This window comes from Ambystoma mexicanum, chromosome 9 (assembly GCF_040938575.1).
Source record: "Ambystoma mexicanum isolate Mex_15411 chromosome 9, UKY_AmexF1_1, whole genome shotgun sequence".
Taxonomy (NCBI): domain Eukaryota; kingdom Metazoa; phylum Chordata; class Amphibia; order Caudata; family Ambystomatidae; genus Ambystoma; species Ambystoma mexicanum.
In genome coordinates, this window is record NC_090931.1 from 882,705,781 (window position 1) to 882,712,811 (window position 7,031).

At 41.5% G+C, this 7,031-nt stretch overlaps 1 long non-coding RNA gene across 2 annotated transcripts; it reads left to right on the plus strand.

Annotated features, from left to right (window-relative positions):
* Positions 1-931: 931 nt before the first annotated feature.
* LOC138489754 (uncharacterized) lies at positions 932-2,837 on the plus strand. 2 transcript variants are annotated; one of them, XR_011274881.1, is made up of 4 exons: positions 932-1,053; positions 1,445-1,579; positions 1,730-1,819; positions 2,331-2,837. It is a non-coding gene; the product is annotated as an uncharacterized lncRNA (long non-coding RNA). The 2 variants fall into 2 exon arrangements; XR_011274882.1 differs by lacking the exon at positions 1,730-1,819.
* Positions 2,838-7,031: the final 4,194 nt, after the last annotated feature.

Here is a 7,031-nt window from a genome sequence, read left to right on the forward strand (position 1 = left end):
AATAACCATCGACAAGCTCTGTTAGAATATAAGAAAAGATCCCTTACTCCTGATCCCGACGGGTTAGTGTTTGTGAGTACTTACAGTCCTTTCTCTCACAAGATTGTAAGAATAATCAGGAAGCACTGGCATATTCTTTCCAAAGGAAACAATCCTATTTCGGCTCCTATGTGCGCATTTAAAGACGGATGCAATCTCAAAGAATTGCTAACTAGGAATGACATTAGTGACCAGCTGACTTCACAAAAAACTATCACTGAGCAATGGGGTCGAGATAAACCTAGAGGCCACGCTCCGTGTGGCCATTGCAAGTGCTGCTCCTCAACCAAAAGAAGCATGTCTGTGGATATAGGCCTAAAAAAACCTTGGCAACAGAAAACTTTTACCAACTGCAACACCAGTGGTGTTGTATATGCCATTTGGTGTACTTGTCCAAAATTATAAATTGGACAGACAGAACGTAAAGTCAAAATCCGAATAACTGAGCATAAGAGCTGCATTAGGAATACAATTTTTGCAGCACCTTTGGTTGGGCATTTTTTGACCAACAGTCACGATTGTGAAGATTTGAAATGGACAATTCTGAAGAAAATATGTACTAGCAATGGTTGCAACACGAATAAAAGTGTTTTGAAGAAAGAAGAAATGAGGTTAATTATTTTAACCAAAAGTCATCTGATCGGTCTCAATGAACAGTTTTATTTGGTTTTGTGACCGGTGGTCAGAGCACTTGTCTTGTTATAGGTTACCTTCATTGTAATTATTGGCTTTATTTCATCTTACCTTGGTCTGTTTTGGGTAATAACTTGGTTCCAAGAACTCGGTACCTTTTGCCCGTACGATTTATAAATCACCTACGAATTCAGGTACTTTCCAAGCCACTTCAACATGGCTGCACGCTCGATTCCTCACTCCGTGCAGATCATGTGACGCGATCCTTGAGGTTTGTGCTATATATATGGAGTCAACCTACATACTTCCGCTAGTCCGTCTACCATTTTTGGGACGACTCTCCTGTTTTGGCTACCGACAGGATTCTTGCGACCACTCTCGGTAAGTGTTATATATTAGGAATGCTTTTAGTACATACACTCGGGCTGTTTACAGCAGTCACGGGTGTTATCGCGCCTCAGTTTACTAATGACATGATTGCTGTATTTACTCAAACCCGTAGGCAATGCGCACGGCCGATCACTGCATCCAGGCATACATGTCAGTGCTTGTATTTTTTGAACTTTGCACGCATTTACGAGACGTGACTCTCTCACGACCCTCTTGCTATTTCTCTGAGCTTTCATGACGCTCTTTATACCTGTCGGGCATTCATTACTCTCCGGCTTTGACCCATACAACGGTGCTGTATTTTACATCTTATTTCGCACAGCTTTCCTTTTCAATTGATGGCATTTGCGTCCGTTTACCTGTTTGAATGTTATTTTAATAGGCATCTCTGAATACTGACTATGAGACCTACCCGCAGCCTTGTTCATCGTACTATCGATCTTCTTCCAACTTCGTTCGACCAAGTGCGGCCATTATCAGAATACGCATAAGGGTTCCACCTACAGTGTTAAGACAAGTGAGTGCTCCTTCAAATCCCTTCTACCAATTACGGTTTGGACTCCAATCGAGGTTATGCAATGACGTATCTTACCAGCCTATGCACCTATGTGAATTTCTTTTTCCACCCTTCAAATATATGTATATACTTGTTCCCTTTTTTTTGTAGGGTGCATGAACAATATTCCATGGATATGTGTATGGTTAAATACCTTGTGACTGACAGTCTTCTCAATGACCAGTACATTTTCTGAGCAGAGTAAGCGTTATACCGTTTTAGTATATTTGCTTTATTCAGTCTAGAACACAATCTAGACACAGCATATTGCCAACTATGCTTGTCCCATTCATTTAATCATTCCATCATTTAGGTTGTATGGGCGTAGATTCCCTTCACTACAAAACGAATATGAGTTGCCTCTATCTGTTCTAATACAACTGTGTTCTAGTGTCACCTGCTTACCTTGGTATGACTTTTTATGTCCGGTGTCACTGTTTTCAACACCGTTTTACAACTTGACATTTTTTTTTTAGGGTAATTTCCATTTATTCTACTCTCTTACATTGGACATTGGGTTAAGAACCCCATTTATTTGGTTCTATAACCTTAGTAGTCCATTCACTCGTGTTTGTGACCTTCCTTTGGGTCGTTTTGTTTCAAGAGGTCTTTGGACCTCTATATTTTGCTCATTGACAGAGCTTCTTAAAGTTTTACTGCTCTCATTTAATTTATTTGGTATGAGATTAGTAATTTTCAGTTTCTTGTTTAGGTGGCAGGCCAAGACAGTGCTCTGCAACATTCCAGTACCATTTGACCCGAAGATTCCTGACCTCTCTTTTCCCTGATGAATTTCCAAACAAATAATCTAATAATGAAGATGGAAAGAAATATGTTGGTTCTTTCTTTTTTTGATTTTGTCAACTAAGCTGACACGTGTAGTTTCCCAGTTGTGGGATACTTTATCCCTGGCAGTACAGTTTATTTACTGACTTTGAAAATGGTGCTATAATATTCAATGTGAAAATTCTTGTGTTATGTTAATGTGGTTTGGTATTATTTTACCATTGCACTTTAGGTATGTAGTATGGATGGAGCAATTGGTGATATGAATGAGTCTGGTTTTGTTGCACAGTACAATTTGCGAATAGTATTAGAAAGTATTGTACAAACGTGAATTATTAGTTCTCTTTTCTACTTTTTTATTGTAGTTCCATTTTTGATATATTACGAAATTTTGTGATGAATTTTTAATGAATTAAAAAATATTTTTCATATATGCTATGGTAGTGAATTGAATTTTTTCACCTTCCATTGATTGATATACTTATTTGTGTTGTAAGAGAATAGGCTGAGTTAAGCATTGTCTCCGTCTGACCTACCACCTGAATAAGTTTGCATATCCCAGCCTCCTAGTTGCTTTATATATACGTGTTCTCCCCAGGCACGGCCGTGGATATTTTTCCGCCTGGAGTCCCCCTTTTTAATGTTTTTTTCCATCTACAGACGTCCATAAGACCATTTCACTATACCGCTGCATGAAATGAAGGCTATGCCCACACATCTCGACTTCTGGACCACTGCATGAAATGAAGAACATCCCTAGACATGTCTAACTTCTGTCTCACTGTACTACTGCATGAAATGAACGACATGTCTAAATACTTACTCACTGTACCACTGCATGAAATGAAATACATGTCTAACTACTGTATGAAATGAAGCACATCCACAGGCATCTCTAGACTTTCTTACTGGCGGTACCACTGAATAAAATGAAGACAATCTCGGGCATTTTAAATATTCTATCACGCCGCTTGGCGGGAACAAGGACATGCCCATAGAGTTCTATTCTTCTGTCTCACTAGGCCACTGCTTGGAGCAATGGGCGTCCGGATGCAGTCCCATTCTTCTATCTTACTGCACACAGCTTGGAGCAAGGAACATTCCCATACACTTCTGTTCTCCTATCTCACTCGTTCAATGCTTGAAATAAAAAGCACCCAGCCATTTCTCCCCAATGTATCTCTGATTTGTGGTATATTTGTCTTACGGACAAGATCACACACTGCAGTTGATTGTCTGTCTAGCTTCACTCAGCACACTGATATACTTGCAGAACCGCACATATAACACTTATTATTTCTCTCCAGTGGCTTCATTACGTCTGGGCGTGTATGCAGTGCTTCTTTGTCTGTCTAGGGACCCCATCCTGATTGCTTTCCTTGTTGCTATGGGATGGACGGGATGATGCCCCGAAATGACAGTGCCATATAATACATGTATTTCATGCCACGATTGCATGCTCCAGATTTCATTTTGCTGACCTATTTGGACATATTAGGATTCCATCCCGAGAGTGTTCACACTAAGGATGGAATTGCCTAATAGCTCTATTTGGTCCATCAATTATTTATGAGATGCGAAGAGGCAGGTGGCAGGTTTGGGGTTTTATTGGCTCATCTTGAACTTGGGATTTGAGGATTCATTTCGTCCATTATATTGTGCTGTAACAAATAATATTGGTCTCCAACGACGAGGAAACGGGCAGCAGTTTGCTAATGGAAGGGGTTTAAAGAAAACCAGGAGCTTTATGGGAGAAGATCCAAATGGAATGAAAAATGATTGACACCAATGCATGTTACTGTGCAACTGAAAGGAAAGCAGTGGCGCTCAATTAAGTAGACCGTCTTTTCCAACATGTGAATATACTCTATTTTATATACACACTAATCCTGGGTCTCAGCATATTCTTAAGTGCAGCAAAACATTTGCGTGTTAGAGAACTGAATCAAGGCAGGGAGTGATTTGCCCACTATCACACAACTTGGTGAAGTGTGGAAATTAGACCATTAGCATACGCTGTAGAATGCTGCCTGTAAGAGCTCCTTTTGCCTACCAACTTGATTCCCGGTGCTTTCGAATTTAGCCGCACTAGAATGGTACAGATTTAGTTAACACTGCTTTTGCATTTAGCAACAGTAGAACTGTACTGATTTTGCATCTGCTGCTTTTGAATTTAGCCGCACTAGAATTGTACTCATTTAATTAACACTGCTTTTGCATTTAGCCACAGTAGAACTGTACTGATTTGGCACCCACTGCTTTTGAATTTAGCCACATCAGAATTGTACTGATTTATTTGTTTATAAACCGCTCTGCAAACCATACACCGGGACCAAAGCAAATTCGGAACAATATAGAATGAAGAACCAACAATAAAACTACTCAACACCCAGAGATCACCTGAAATCAACTACCCTTCCCCCTTCTCTTCTACATACCCTCACACAGGTCACATACTACACACGCTGAGAAGGCTGGTGAAACAACCCACCAAAAAACATGCAAACCGCACACCCCTCTCTAATCATACTACAAACACAATACCTGGAAATATGAAACCACTCAAGACACTGGATGCCACCCTTAGGGACAGAACAAGCCCAAGCACACCCAGAAAGGTTAGACGCACAGACGTCAGTTCCTCCTGGCTCTGCGCCCATCAACAGATGAGCACAAATTCTATCGTACCCCTCTCTCCCTCACTAGCCAACCCTACCCACCTTTCTTACAAGCCACATGAGCACCTGGAGACCATACAATGGCAGTGGGGCACAGTATAAATCACCATAATATAACATAACACTCCATGTACAAAATAGGTTTTCCTTGTTTGAAAGTGTCCAGGTGTAACCAAACCTATATAGGGTCAAATGAAAGTCTCTGCACCTCTAGCAACCGTCTCTTGGATTTATACTCAGTCCACAGGTTCCCTTTCCTGGATATATTCAGCATTCTCCGTCATTTGCACTCCACTTTTCAGTCTTGGCATCTTCGTCAGCTAGTCGACTTCTCTTTCTCGTCTCATATGAGGCCCCCTCATCTGGTTTTTGGGAATACGTATGCTTGAACAGTACAGTAGGTCTTGGCAGTAGCAGAAGTGTGTGGTGTAACAACAAATTATACAAGGAGGCTGGCCACCAGAGCTGCTCTATAAGCTGGGTCTATTTCTACTTGTGACCACCCTGCCTTACAGTCCTAGCTGTAGTCCCCAACACACATCCTTGTAAATCACCTTGTCAAGAAACCCCTTCTTCCACTCCTCGACATTCTTCTCCTTCTGTTTACCACCTCAACACTCCACAGCATACTTTATATATTTATTTATATATCTGCACAGGGAGGAACAATGATCTTTTTACACAAAAGAACGTACAATAGATACAAAATCAGATTTGACGGGAAGCAGTGTACTTCTTACAATGGGGTGAGTTCGAGTGAGTTTGAGTTCTAGTGACATTCTGACCATGTTGTGGAGGGGAGTAAATAGAACAGTCACCGGGGAAAATACATAATTGGACATACATAGATTAAGGACAAACAGACATTTTTAAGTGCATGTAGGCGGTATGGCCATCTGTGTTCGGGATGTGATCATGATGGATGAAGTGCTAGAGTGGAGGCAGAAAAATGAGAGACAGAGCATGTTAGAAGCAAGGGGGACATGTTAGCAGCAAGGCAGATGAGAGGTAGGTTTTTCACAAATCCATGTGGGCTGTTTCTCGGATGTCCGGGGGAAGATAATTCCATGCAAGTGGAGCAAGAAGAAAGGAAGAGCAGAAGTGATAGGAAGCACAGGGAGGATGAGGTGCCCAAGGGTAGTTGAGGAGGCAGAGCCTAGATTATGAGAAGGCTTGTACAGTTGGATAGATATGGTGGTGCTTTACCGCCAAAATATTTGTGAACCAGGAGAAGACATTTCTATCTGGCTCTGTTTTGCATAGTCGGCCATCCATCCTGGTGACGGTACGAGGAAGTAGGTGTGAAGTGAGGGAGCTCAAAGAGAGTCCTGGTTGCAAAGTTAATGATCTTGTCGAGAGGACAGAAAGCATAGTTGGGGAGACCAAAGACTATGCTGGCACAGTAGTCCAGTTTAGAGAAGACAAGGGTGGTTAAGAGTTGATTGGTGGTGTTGAAAGGTAGTAGGTGCTTGATTTTCCTAATATTTGGGAGGTTGAGATGAACCACCGTTGCAGTTTTAGAGATGAAAGTAGAGAAGGTGTGATTATGGTCATAGATGACTGAGGTTTCTTGCTGAAGAAGAGTAGGGGAGAATGTCAGGTGGGAACTGGACAGACAGAGAAAGAGATGAGAGAGCGAGCGAGCATTTGGCAGGGAAGGGGAGCACCTCTGTTTTTGGTAGAGTTTAATTTATTTATTTTTGCATTTGTTGCAGCACACTGAACCCTTGGGTATCTAGGCGTTAGTTTCATTGTGGGACAAGAAATACAAAAAATACAGAGTAGAGAGACAAAGAAAAAATACAGAATAGAGGTAATACAGGAAATGGACATGGAACACAAAGGGGTGGGATGGGTTTCATGGTGTCTTAAAGTCTTGGTTCGAGGAGCAGGGGGGAAGAGAGGGAGGCAGGCATCCAATTGTCTTAGTCTGTTAGCTCTGGGAGCTT